Genomic DNA, 15,693 nt, shown 5'->3' with positions numbered 1-15,693 from the left:
ATTAGCCTGTGTTTCACTGATTTAGTTCTAATGTGACTAAATAGTGACCAGCAGACCTTCTGGACTTCCCAGACAAAACAAAATTCCTGTTGCTAAGTGAGGATTTATCTTCATATACATTTTTAGCCAAGAAAGAGTTGACTTGCTTACCTTTAAAATAAAAATAGCAAGGGACAACAAAGAAAAAAATAATAACAAAAACGCAGCCCGAAATATCTGATCTAATAATGTTAATTTGTCAGTTCTGTGTATCTCAAAGTCTATCTCTAGTATCTCTAATCAATTATATTTGCATTTCCACAGTTTTGGTAAGATGTGGATAAGTGAAGCGTTATTTAAATTTCCTTTTGCTATGTGTATAGAAGATATCAGCAGAAAGTGAGTGAAAAGTTTGATAATCAAGACATTTAAATTACTGTATAGTTTCAGTAATAGAATAGCAAGGAATAGAGGGATAATTTATTTACCAAAATTAGAATAATAATTTTATTATTTGTAAGGACAGGTTTGTCTTGTTAAATTATGATTCATTTAATTAGAAAAAAAATAGATCATAGAATGGCCACCCCTTTTCTAATGCAACACACATGCAAGCACACATTGTTGGCTCATAACCAGCTTGTCTACCAAATAGTTGTCAAATTGAAGGTAAGAGCTGACTGATACAGTCATATAGAAAAGGTATTTCTGAGGAAAAAGATTGGATAGTATGCCGGAAATTGAGATATTCCATATACAAATTGCTATCCTATAGCATTTCAAAACAGGTTGTGAAGGTCAGTAAAGTATTTCTCTTAAAGAGGAAAATATCTGTATTCTCTCACATACTGCAAAATTCATTCCAAATGTTAATAAACAAGTCATTCACAAATATTTTTCAAGGAAATATCAGACTGCAATTTTTTCTTCTTGAAATTTATATCTAATACAACAAATACAACAGTAAAGACAAAGCTTCACAAGAACAGTACTTAACTTTCACATCAGCTAATTTAAAAACTTTTACTGTTCCATTACTTTTTTATTTTAACTGAGTGCTTTAATTTTTTTTGATCTTGCTGAATGTAAAATAATACTGAAAAAGACCCAGATATACATTCTACTCTGTGCTAAATCAAAAGGTCACAAGGGTTTTTTCTCACTAAACAAACCTCAGTAGTGTGGTTCATTAATATAATTAGATGAAGTATATTCTCCAGTTTCAAATGTCAATTTACTTGTAGGCACTTTCTGTTTTACTTAATCAAATTAGGATTTTTTTTCAGCTATATAGTCAATATGATAATTAAATTGTAAAGAATCTTATAAAAAGAAGGTCAATTATTTTACTAGTTAATATTTTCATATGATTTAACTGCAGTGGGTGAGTGGAACACAATTTGCATAACACAGTCTTATTGTATTTTTCCCTTCCATACTATTTCTACCATAGTATTTCTAGTAATCCTGTTAAAAATAACTTAGTAAGTCATCATTTTCATTTTGAGAAAGGAGGCTTATACTTATACTGTGATACCACTATTTTAATAGGAAAAAAAAAAGTGTAAATGGTAAACAGATCATTTAGTACTGCTAATGCCTTACATTTTGTGTTTCATTAATTGCATATCCTATGTAGCTTACTTTGAAGTATACGCATTTATGTCAAGCTCATTTTTCTAGTCACGTGCGCTGGCACACTATAGGGTTGCCATTTGTCTAATTTAAGATCCGAAGACCATTTACTGTGTTTTTAGGCTTTCGATTTAGACTCAATTAAAATAGCTACTGTGTATGAAATTAAATCTGGGAGGGGAAAAAAAAGAGCATTTATAGGGCATTTTTCAAGGAACTTCAAGAATAGTTCACTTACAGTTTATTTCAAGAACTGCTGAAGGTTAGTGATATGCACCATAAATGAACTATTGATCCAACACCCACATAGTCTCTATGGTATAAATATGAGCAAATTCATTTACTAACATAAAAAGATGTTACTTTGCAGTCCTTTGTCTGTGCAGTGTATTTCCCTGAAGACAAATATCCTTCAAGAGAAAATTTATGAAGCTTCCCTTTAAATTTGTAGTTATATAATATGGTATTAGAGACAGATACAAATTCCAGTACTGGTCCTGCTGGTGCTGGAGAAGGGATCCTCAGTCTTCTTTTAAAGTCTCGGTGCACGTGTCTGCTTGTGAATTTGCATAGTAGATACAAAGAGGTATTTTTACAAAGATCGTGTGCTACCTTTCTCTTCTTTTGTCTTAGTCCTTCTGAACTGCTCGACTGGGACATAACTCCTATGTTCCAGGACTGGATCATGTTCTTTTCTCAACACATTTCATTTCAGCATCATTAGGGAGATGAATTAGCCATTTTATTCATTTTCATTATTCAGAATACTTGCCACCATTCTGTAATTTGCCAACCAGCAGCACCTTATTCATATCTTAATTGGTCTTTGCCTCTAAATTACCCCGGCTTAGTGACTTGGAAGCTGAACAAAAGAATGCAAATTTATCAGTGTATTTTAAACCTTATGTCAGTTTGAAGATCAGGTTTTGAAGTTTTGAACAGCAAAAGAAATCTCTGCTTCTGTTTCTAGAAAAATACACCTCAAATACTTGTTTCTGTCTGCTTAGGTTTCAGAATGAAAGTCAAAAGTACAATGACGGATTCCAAAATACCCGTTTTCCAGGCCTGTGCTTCTGCATTGCTTTCTACAACCAACTACACTACCTCTTCTTATCATAGTTTTTATGTTAGTAGCATGTATTCAGTGCCAGTTACACTTCAAATCAAGAGAATCCAAGGTTCCCTAACAGCTAGATGAGTTAGTTCCACAACAGAGCACAAAATTATCTGAATTCAGAATACCCTTCTGTTGAAAATATGAAATAATGTAATAGCGGTTTAACTACAGAAATAGAAAAGTAGTAGGGTAGTGAAACACAACTTCCCAGCAATAGTTCACTGAATTTTGTCACTGTGTGACAGATGGCAGCAGAAGGGCATGAAGGATAGGTAGTATGTTTCAGCAGTGGCAGCAGTGACAGTAGGTTGCCACTACTGGTGCAGATTTTTATGAAAGCAGCATATAGGCTCTTGTTCATCACTGGTGAAAATGCATAGCTAATGGTGGTGACTATTGAAAAATAATGTTGTAGCTAAGAATTTGCTCTATCAAATGGTGCTACTGTGCTCTTTGTACCTGTTGTATTTATCATGGAAATAAATAAGATGCATTACTTTCAGAACAACCTACACAATTCAGGAATCAATAGTAGAGTGTTATCAAGAGCACCTAGGTGGTGCTACTGATCTCTTTCCAGATTATAGAAGGAAATAAGAAAACAGTTATTTGTATAACTTAGTTACCTATGCTGTTTAATGCTAACTGAACAGAACTTCTAAAGGTTTACATTTTTAATGTTTTGCTTAAATAGAACTGCCTTCCTAAGCATGTCCCTGTACAGCTCAATTTTCCTTTTGAAAATAAATGTATTTCTCACAGACAGAGAAAATATATTAACAGTTATTAGACTTAGTTATGATAGAGATGAAATGTAAGATAGATAGATAGTTTGTTTGAGGAGTGTGTCATTAATAAACCTCTGTCACTTTTCCTCGCCTATTGACAAAGAGTATTCTGACCAGAGAAAAGTAAATATACACTCTATTTTTGACTTATTTTATCTTGGCTGTCTCACTTTTACTTCCCTGGGCATGCAGTACTTTTGTTGCCAGGAACAAAAAATTTCAAAATAGGCAAAATACATGACATTGCAAAGACACTTCAAGGGTGAAAACTTATCCAGAATTTGCAAAAACAATATAAAGAGAGGAAGATTTTAAAACTTTAAAATATTTGAGCTATTATCTAGAGTTTTTACTGTTAAGAATGTGCCATAGCCATTAAAATAATTTCAAAGTTTTGGATTTTAGTTTCATAAAAATCACACAGAAAAATCAGTCCAGTAAAAACAAGTTTTCAAAATTGGGAGAAAAAAAAGAAACATTGAAACAATAACCCCTAAAACACTCTACAACAATGAATTTGTTTATATGCTGTTTTGCTGAGTGCAAATTAATAGGAATGAAATAATATGGAATACAAATGTCTTTTATATTTTGTTTTTAATTTTCCTAGTGTACACTAGGACACTTTTCCATAATTAATATTGTCAACCATAAAGACAATTTTAAATTCATGCTAAATTACTTGCTAACTTGTTTCTAATTAGAGCAAATTGTTTCAGCTATTAAAGAAAATGGAAATGAATTTTATTTTTGTAGTGTTTTCTTTGCCTATTTTGAAATTTATTATACTTACACTAGTTCTTATCCATACAAAAATAAAGGTTCTCAGAAGTCCCTTCCACAAAATCTAAGAGTAAACATCTTGTAGAATCTGGAAAATAAGTGTCCGTATTTACATGAACATGGATGTCTGTGAGAGTTAACGATGTGTAGTAGCATTATTTGTCACTTTTAATCTATTTCACTTGCTTTAGTGCATTCACTTGGAGCCCACTTATCTTGATTTTTCCCAAATTTTCTATTTGAATCTTTAATAGTAGTAGAGACTACAATTACTTGAAATCTCAGTTGGGGAATTATTCAGGTTTGCATCAAACTACTCACCCACCTCAGAGCATGGATTAAGCAAGACTTTGAGAATAAGGCGTTGTGTAAACTAAGAATAATATCCTGAAATGATTTGACAGTGAGGACTTAGTGCATGCTAAATGGTATGAGATTATGAGTTTCTTCATCAGAGGTCACTATAGAAATATGAAAAAGTATAATTCTTTGTTAATTTGTTAAAATCAAATATGGATGTACTGGGGGTAATATATTCATGTTGTTTTCCTGCTGATGAAGTCTTGCTTTTGTGTATTTTGGACTCACCAGTATTCATTGGTTATTTTATATTACTATTTATGACTACTAATCCTATAGTCTGCATTACTACAATTTCTTCCATGAAGTTCCAACTTAATATACATGCATTAGAATGGCTAGACAGTTACAGAATGGCAAGCATATTCCACAAGTAGTGAGAACACCTCCTAATTCAGCTGAAGCCAAAGCCACAAGTGATTTATAAATGTATTTGTTCTCCAGTCAAATCGATTCCATGTAGTGCCGCAAGTGCTTATTATGCATTCTGTTTATTCCACAAGGAGGAAAATAATAGTTCTTTTACTATTCTGGTAGACTACAGAGTATTTAGTTTTATTTTAACTATTCCAATTTCATTTCTGATTAGCTTTTGTGTAATGCTGATAGTGATCTATAAATTGCTCCTTAATTATTGATTTCTCTCAAGAAAGAAACATCATCAACATATGTTAATAACATATGATGTCATTAATACCAGTTTATTATACATGCAGTTTTTCTTTTTTTTCTTCCTCTTTTTTTTTTTGTTTAATTTCTTAAAAAAAAAAAGATATGAATATGCATTTTCTTAAAAGTGCGTACATTAGTCAGAGATATGCATTACAGAGGCAAGTTTCAAGATTCTTTATAAAATGAGTGTTTTTTGTTAGCGTGGGTCTCTGTTGATAATATACCATACCAATATACTGTATCCTTCTACCAGAAGGGGTATTAATAGGCTTCTAGACTGCTTAGCGAGCCTATCTTGTAGATTGTTCAGATGTAGAAAAAGCGTAAGAACAACCTGACTCATTAATGATAAAAGCCACACATTTTGATGTTGTTTTCTCAGAAGCAGATGAATTATAAACTGCAGGAACTACTAATGATGAAAAATTTGATGTGCTGTGTTGTGATGTAGAACCCTGATACAAAGAAATTGTATGATGATGTTTCACAAAAAAAATCATTGGTAGCAAAGTTACATATGCTAGCTATAATGCAAAAGATAGAAGAGAAACAAGCAATTTAAGATTTGTTTCTCCCTTCCTTCATATTCTACACATGTCTATCAGCTAATTAAATACCTTATTATGTGCTGAAGTAAGGAAGGAGAGGAGAGATAGAGAAGAGAAGGAAGAAGAGAAGAAAGCAAGAAAGCAAGCAAGCAAGAAGCTATACTTTATTTTAAAATACTGAATTTCACGTGAAGCTGAATAAACTCAAACCTTTTAGCAAGCTTTGATATAAATAGAATTAAATATTGAAATACAAAATTTATATAGAATAAGTTTATAGACTAAGATGAACTTCATTTAGAAAAGCTAGGGTAAGACATTCTTAATTAGACATTCTCCTCATCATTTCCTGCCAGTATTTACCTTGAAAATTTATGAAGTTGCAAAAAGAACTTTTGAAATCTTAGTAATCAATCACTCTCAACATTTCTCAGCCCAAATAACTCCTCATCATCTATCATGTCTGTCATATCAAATGCTTTTCTAGGACACTCAGCATATTTGACCACCAATAAAAAAATGATAGCAGTGGACAAATCTGTCAAACCTAGAGAGGTTGTAGTCCCCTCTTAACAACTGTTCCTCTTGACAGAGTTAGATCTTTTTTCAGAATTTTATTTTATTTTGCTCTTTGAGTAAGCGGCAGTTTCTTTTCTTATCAGACATCTAATATTACATAATATTTATTGGTGCTCAGTTATTAGTTATAATAGTTTCAGAAATTTCACATGGCATTTTACATGGTAAAATTGAATAGCTGTCTCTGTACTTTCGTAAGTACCAAGATAAATGGAATTTTCATCACCTTCAGTGACCAAAAATAAAAAATAAAATAAAATCAAAGGCATAGTTAGAAGAAAACTCAATACTTTTGAAGGGACAAATATACTCTTTTATTTAGAGGTCAGTGAACTGATGAAATAAGCTCATATAATTTCTGAAAGTAAGGTCTAAACTATAAAGCTATGTTTTTCTATGAATAGAAATATTCTTACAAAAGACTACAGTGCTGAGTGAATAATTCTTTATTTGAGAAGTTTGGATTTTAATACTGCTTAAACAAATTACATCAACATATTTATATTCACTTACTACGGAGCCTATTTAATAAGATTTTTTTCAGAATTTAATGTTTTAAAAATATCATTATTGAAGTGATATTTTGATGTTTGTCGGCCTGTATAAACTCCAAATTACTTTTAGGAACTTATTTATTCATTAAATGTGTTTTTCATTGAAGGCCTGTATATAAATATTGATTAAAGTTTAATGATTAGTTAAGAAACCACTGGTAAAACAAATGAACAAAAGCAATGGCAATAGCAGCAAAAAGTCACCCCAAACAAAAATAGAAATAAATGAAACAGAATAAATTTTCTGTTGGAATTGGCTCAATGCATAATACATTAAATTTTATTAATTCAAAGTATAGGACAGACACCAAACATGCAATGTTCTTTTGTTAAGTGTTGGAAACAGTGGACAGTTTAGCAGCTCTGGAGATGCTGGAGGGTATGTGGGTGTATGGAACCTGTTTCAGGAAGAAACAAAGGCATGACCACTTCTAGTATTTCACGACCAATTTACTATTAAGAAGGAAAAAAAATTGCAAAGGAACTTTACTGTCTGAATTCTTGCTTTTTGGTCTTTTGTTTTTATTTCTCTCTTTCCATCCACAATCCATTTCCCCCGTTTTTTTTTTTTTCTCCAAAGGAGGGGGGGGGGGAGGGGGAGTGCTAGGTAAAGGTCTGTTTTTGTTTTTGCAACTAAAGAAGGCAGCCATTGTCTGACTGGGTAATCCTTTGGGAATGTTTTTGTCTTGGTCTTTATTCTGATTGTGAATAAGAAAAGGTCCTTTTCTGAAAAATATGACTTGATTTCCTTTCCCCTTTGCCCCATTTTTTCCCCTTTTCTCTTTCCCCTTTCCCTTTTCTTGTCCTCTAGCTTATGCTTTAATTTCATATTTATTCCAGGAGAGGAATATAATGGTTATTGTACCAAGGAATCCTTACAAAGGAGTCAATTTTTATGATGCATGTTTCTGAATCATTGCATAAAATTTGATAAAATATTCTCAGATTGCTTTTGTAATATATCTTACTCATTACCTAAGATATCCATTTGTATGTGAATCACTATTGTGTACATGGTTTTTGCAAATCTACTCGTATAAAGAAGGCAGAAATTAATATATTCTGCTATGCAATGACTTAACCAACAATTATCCAGAATCATTAAGGGCACTTTAATCAATAAACAGTAATTCAGCTAATTAGTAAACAGTGTTTATTAAAAAGTTTAAAATTATAAATTAAACAAGAAAAAACCCACAACTTTTAATTCAGGGAGATAATACAGAAGAGATTTGTTTTATAATTACAGCATTCTAGCAGTAGATATTTTAATGTAAAATAACAGCAACACCAATAATAATGATAATGATAATAATAGGCTTCTGGAGAAAGAAAAGAAAAAGTGTTCATAAATATGCCAACACTAATGGTTAAGTTACTGACCTACTTTGAAGATTGTCAACTCTTTTGTATATGTTATTGCATGGGTATCCTCCTTTCTAAATTAATCATGTACACAGCTGTTATAAGGCAGTGTGATTTTGAGAAGTCCATTTGAAATCAGGCCAATGTGTACCAGACAAAGATTTGTTTAAGTACAGGTAAAAAGAAACAACCAAACAAAATTAAGATCAGGATCACCTTGGTATCTATAATATATCAGTACTTAGTCTTGAACATTTACTCACCATTTAACTACTGAATTTTTCTGGAGTGTTATGTATTGAAACAGTTTACTTCAGCAATAATCTTCAGCAGACAATCCCTCCCAGATAATAATTTAAAAATTGCAATGAGTTTAGACTACTTTAAAATCTAGATGTTGAGGAAGAAAGAGGGCAAAGGCAATCACCTGAGGTGTGAAAAATGAGGAAAAAAATAAATAAACAAAAATGTTTCTTACAAGCTAGTAGTAGAATGTTGGCATTTCTATCTGTTGTGTTGTTGTTTTCCCAACAAATATTCACAATGACTTTATTCTCAATCCAGAAGGATTTGCTCAGTCCACACTGTTAATTTTCTTTTCATCTTTAGCTATTTTACCTTTTTCTATTCTTTTCTTTGATCGTCTTTCAATAAAAAAAATGATGTTCAAGATCTCATTTTATATATATATATATATAAACAAGATTAAAACATTCACTAGCAAATACAAATGAAGATAGGGAGGGAGGTGGAGCAAATGAGAGAGAAAAAGAAGAGAAGAAACCATTTTAGATGTGGATTTTGCTGTCTAAAACGACATCTGAAACATTCACTGGGGTTATACGAGGAAACTTTGATTAGGAATCCTTTTCATGTTTACTATCAATTAGTAAAATATTAACTGGAATATTAACTGTGTTTCCCTGCTATAAATTCTTGAGCTATGCTTACCTTTCCCTGATTAAGAAGAAGACATAATGTCAGATTAAATAACAACAATAACTATATTGTATTATTATTTTCATTACATTGCCTTGTACTTGCTAAAATCTCTGGTTGTCTTCAGCATCTGTGTTATTTTACAGATATGTGTGGATTTCTCATTCTGATCTTTCTCCCTAGTGAGTACATGGTAATTTCTCTTTCCTATTGGTTCAACTAAACAAACTAAATATTATGGAGTGTGTGATAAGAGAATTTTACCCTTTGTTGTTATGCTTAGTATCTTCATAAATCTTCTGTTTTAGCTCTCATTACTGAGCAAAAGAGATAACAATATATTACTTTGGGAGATTTTAAGAGCATTTGTCTCCTAGTCCATCTAATTTAAAGTGACTTTATACTAGGAACAATGTATAAGCAAATCCCTTCTGTTACACTAAGCGCTATAGACTGCAATACATGACAAAAACGGTAAAACAATCAGATCACAATCTGAAGAGTCAACAGTCGCTGCAGTTTCTTTGAAATACTTCTGTTTCTTTTTAACTGAGAAGTAACTCTGATGATTATGTGGCAGCCACCAATGTTTTAAGGCTGACCTCTGCAACCTCAAAAATGTCTTAAATAAAATGTTCAAAAAGGACTACTGACTACCCAGTTCATTTTAATGAGCACCATAATAATACTTTAAACTTAACTCTTCTTAAGAAGTTTTGTGTTTAATGTCATATTCATGAAAAAGAAATTCAGTAGTTCCTATTAAGTACATTTTCTTTGGCTCATGAAGGCTGCATTCATTAAATACTTGCCTTAATCTTTTATGTTCTCTAGACAACTGATATGAGCTATTAGGAGACAAGATATTTCCAAGCCAGATGGATTCAGTGATTATGCATACATTAGTGAGAAGGTCAATGGAAATGTATCTATAGATTAAAGGAGTAGAGGCTCATGACCTGAAGTGCAAACTATGCATACTGCAGGCACTTCTGACTTTGGATTATCTCTAGTTGGATGCCATAGGTGCAACACATATTTAAATCAAGAGTGCACCAGTTCAGCTCCTGAAGCATGTATAATATTTTAATTTAATCTAAAAGGGATCCAGTTCATGCACACTGGAGCCAGTACACAATGCAAAGACAAGCACAGAAGGTGGGGGCTACTGGGAGATTTGAAAGTGCAGTGCTGCCCCTTCATCTAGATAGAAGTATCCATGAAAGCCATTTCTATATTTCTGAGTAATATTTACTTACTTTTACATTTTATAAGATCTAAAAGCTGTGATTAGCACCTCTGTGCAACCGCTCTGCAGGTACTTATATGTCATTTTAAACATTATTATAACTATGTGTTTGTTCTTTTACTGCTTTGTGTATCATGACACCACTCATATCTGAACAAGATGCAAACTGTTGAATCATTGTACCATCACAATGAAAACAACCTCTTCCTCTCCCCCTTTTGCCTTGATTCTGTAACCACAAGTAAAAAAAAAAAAAAAGACTGGTAGAATCTCCAACTATTGTTGTACAGCAGACTTGCTTTGCTCTGTAACTTGGACTATGGCCAGGGCAACTTTTCTAAGAGAATGAAAGAATATGTTAAAGTTACAAGATTGGAGTTTTCATCTGAGGTGTGAGTGAGTTTTGTTGGCTCTTCAAAGTGCCTTTTATTCAGTAGATCTTCAAAGTCTATCTGATACACTTAATATTCTAGGAGCACAATGTCATCCATACATTGCAACAACTGTTTCATGATAACATTTCTTAAGCAGTTTTGAAAGTGCTATATACAGGTGACAAGTTCATTTGATCCAGTGAGAACATATAAATATCCAAAAAATAGTCTGTAAGTATTTAAACTTCTACGTCCAAGAATATATCAGTTCAAGTTTTTTAAAATTATTATTATGTAAACACATTCAGTATGGATCTCATATATGTATATTACAGAGGATTTAGCTTAGTCCTTGTAATCTGTGGGAAGGACAACAACAAGTGAGCCTTGGAGTAGAATGTTTTGATTGTAGCATTATAATGTGTTTTATTAATGACCTAGTTAGAATAATAACTAAGCTTGTAGCACATGAGGTTCTACTGTACAAATATATGATAAAAAAGATGACTCTTACCTGAAAGATCTATATACAATTAATCATAAAAAATATATAGCAAACATCTAAGAACAAAAATTTAACAACACTCTACAGTGATGTGAGATGAGGTGAGCACTACCCAGTATTCTAACCAGAAATAGTCTTGCATGTAGTTTGTAACACTGCAATGGCTCAGTCAGGATATTTACACATGACAATGGCAGACAAAGTTATGTTTAGTGTCACATAAATAGCATATGAGTAATAAAGAAAGCATAGAAAGAATATATACACATATCATCTACATATGTATATATACATATACACGTGTGCATCACACAAATATGTCCATTTGCAATGCTTGTACTAATAGATATAATAACCATGACAATACTTTTAAGTAAGTGCTGTTGAATGTCAGTACCCAGTATTACTACCATGGGTAGTAATAAGCCAGAGAAAGTCTGTACTGTGCAAAGTCCAACATATCTTACTCCCTCTTTGCCTCTGACAATTCATTCCTTATTGTCAGTGTTAGAGACATAGAAGCATCAGTATCTATAAAGGAATGTTATATTTTTGAAAGGAAAAGTCTTTTCTGTTCATACACAGCTTGTCGTCTTGCTTCACATAATACATTGTGAATCATACAGGTGAGGAGTCTGGATATTCATTGTCAGATGATAGAAGCAAGAATAGTTGTCCCATCACAGGTGCTGAAAAATGCTTTTGTTGAACTTTATGCGCATGGCGATTGCCCAGTTCTTTAACTTCACAGAATCACAGAATCACAGAATGGCCTGGGTTGGAAGGGACCTCAAGGATCATGAATCTACAACCCCCCTGCCACAGGCAGGGCCACCAACCTCCACATTTAATACTAGACCAGGCTGCCCAGGACTCCATCCAATCTGGCCTTGAACACCTCCAGGGATGGGGTATCCATGACCTCTCTGGGCATCTTGTGAAAATCTCCTGCAATGCCTTTCTACCTTCAGTGGAGTCAGTGGCTCCTCCAATTTATAAGGGCTGCTTCAAAAGCGGTGTCTCCTATTCTACCTTGTTAAATGAAGCTCTGTTAAACTTTGTTGCTGTACAACAGATGTCAGCAGAGGGGCAGTCTGGCATGGAAGTGCATATGATGGTGGGGTGACTGCTACAGCAGTCTTTCAGAAATAGTATGTACCACCTCAGACATCATGAACTGACATCATAAATAATATGTAGATTGTACTGAATGTAATCCCTCCTATTTATTTTCATGGAGGTTACAATAGATACAATGAGCACAGTAAAAAACTCTGTTTGGTATAACAATTCTCAGCTACAAAACATCACCACTAGTTATGCATTTTCTCCAATGATGAACAAAAGCCTGCATGTTGCTCTCATAAATATTTGCATCAGTGCAGGTGACGAATTGTCACTGTCACCTCTGCTCAAATGCACCACCCACCACCTCACTGTGTCCACATCCTATGTTTGGTCTCCATAAATGTTCAGCAAGCATCAATGAATGTCAGCAGGTGCAATTTTTTCTGAATGGAGGAATTCAATCCCACCCTTTGCTTCAAACACACTTCTGTGTCAGACGTCATTTTCTCAGGCTGTTCCTCTGCTGCAATCTGCCAGATGGCAACAGAATGTATTTGAATATTGGTGGGAAGGTTCAGCCTCTACTGCCATACCATGAATATCCACCTCTGACATCATGAACTGACATCATAAAATGGGGAGCATTAGTTTTAGAGCTTCCCGCATGTATATACTTCAGAAATAAAGAATGTAAAGACACAAACAGAAAAGGAATAAAGACATTGGATCATATTTCTGTATCTTCTGAGAGACTTGAATGTAAAATATGGCACAAATGATTACCTCTGGCAAAGATTATACTGTAGACAAAGAAAAAATTGCTTATTCTTTCTGAGTATGAATATATTTCTAATAGAAATCCCTGCTATTGGAAAAAAACAGAAACAGTATGAATTTATACTGTATCTGAAGACTCAAACATCTTAGGATAGATGAAATAATAAATTAATAAATAAATTAAGATTCAGAGGTTTTCTTACTTTATTCTGAAGTGTAGCAAATTACACTTATAATTCAGCCAACAATGCTGTAAAAAAAGGACTTTTGGTTTATACTACTCACTATGTATTTTTAAACTTGAATACTTTTTTTTTGCTTTGTATCCAACTATGGATTTACTTATTTATTTTTAAAGATAGTCTTAGCAAGGAGAAACCTACTAAATTATGTGCAACAAGAATGACACATGATGATAAAACAATGTTCTAATTTGCCAAAAACTTGAAACCAACAAACACCAAATTTTTCCTGGAGGTGTTCACTTAGATGTTGTACTAAGGGACATGGTTTAGTGGGGAAATATTGGTGGCAGGTGGATGGTTGGACTGGATGATCTTAGAGGTCTTCTCTGACCTCAGTGATTCTATGATTCTATACTCCTGATATTGGATTGCTTAAAAATATTAACCCTACTTGAATAGGTTCAGAAAACATGCATTTGGAAAACTGCCATTTTGTCGAATTCTTTCATAGAGTACAACAGAGCATTGATTGGAGAAGTGAGAAAATGACTTAAAGGGGAAGTTCCAAATGATACACAGGCAGTTTGGTACAAAACTGTTCCAAGAAAATGATGTAAGAAGAATTAAAAACAAATTTGAAAGTTCAAACTGTGTTGCAAAACAGAAATATCATCTTTCAATCTGCTCTTTTATTAAGCAAATAACTAGGAGATGAGACATAACTTTTTGCCTGATATGAAGTGGTAGAAATGATCCAGGAAGAACTGAAAGAACCTCCTACATAGCCTTCATGGCCCACATTTGAATATGTATATGATTTTGTGTGAATCCATTCTGATTGCATTCTAATGTAATTTTAATCTACTTATCCATTTTAAATATTAGGAAAAGATCCACCATAACTCCTTTATTCCTATAACGTACACATATTTTTTAAAATATATATTTAATTCCTATTTTGTGACTTAGGGAGAATGAGATCTTTGTCCTTCATACAGATACAGATCTCTGTCTGAGCAGTTTCATTTACATTAATTATAATGTTGCTTCATCACAATATCATATATTGTTTTTTATTGCTCTAGCTGTTATTTAGGAGATTTATTATGTCCTTGCTAAATTTGTTATTCATCCAGGACATAAGAGGTAGAAAACCTATTTGAACTATACTTCATACTTCTCACCTAGCTAAGATCATTAACCCCCCGTGGCTCACAGAGAGCAACTCTGTCACTACCAGCAGACCACAGTTATCACTCTGATGTAGACTTCAACAATATAGTGTAAGATATAACTCTCTATGCCAAGAAAAATAGTTCCTAATATCACAAGGCAAAGTCTCAGTACAACTTGTGAGCATGATAGTTACATTTTCAAACTGGCACTTACTAGAGATACTTTTTAATTAGAATAGTGATTAACATCTGCTTCAGAATCTTTTGAACTGAGAAGATAATTTCTATTTTAAACTCTGATTTATTAATTTTTGCACCTTCTGCTAAGTCACAGTGCAGCTGTATTTCACTCAGTAATAAGATATGTGACAAAAAATTGTATGAACTACAAGATCTAAGATTTAAGGACAATGAACCTGATTTCTGAGATATATTTCTGTTTAGCAGAAGCCCCAGTGTTTCTCAAATATTTAGGAATTCCATCAAATATTTCTGTTCCATATTTGGCAACAGATTATTTTGAAATCATTGGAACCAGAAGATATGAATTTATGGAAATGGTACAGAGAAACCAGTTAAGCTTCATAAAATTTTTTACTTAAACCACTAGTTATCAGCAAAGAGAATATTAAGTTTACATCCCAAACTACAACAAGCAAAAGGAAGAAGATATTTTCTAGATTATCAAAGGCAATTGCAATGCAAATCCCATTTCTGAGTGAGAAAAAGTGAATTGAAAATAGAAGAAGTAATACAATTAAATGGAATCAGATACTTCTGTATTAGAGCAGAACTTTATGAAGTCATTCTTGGTGTCTGTCTACATTACTGGAAAGTCTATTTTCTCTCTTACCATAATTTTACATGAGTAGGTGAGCATAAGTAATTAAGCTAGACTACACAAGATGAATAGTAATCCAGTGCTCAGTTGATTGTCTTTCTAAAATTGTATTCCTGAATTTTGCATGTTTAGTCAAATGTTAACATTTATAACTGTTTTTCAATATATAGTTTGCACTATTGGTTTTTTTTTTTTTTTTT

Source organism: Meleagris gallopavo, chromosome 4, assembly GCF_000146605.3.
Source record: "Meleagris gallopavo isolate NT-WF06-2002-E0010 breed Aviagen turkey brand Nicholas breeding stock chromosome 4, Turkey_5.1, whole genome shotgun sequence".
Taxonomy (NCBI): Eukaryota; Metazoa; Chordata; class Aves; order Galliformes; family Phasianidae; genus Meleagris; species Meleagris gallopavo.
Note: the sequence above shows the minus strand (reverse complement) of the source record.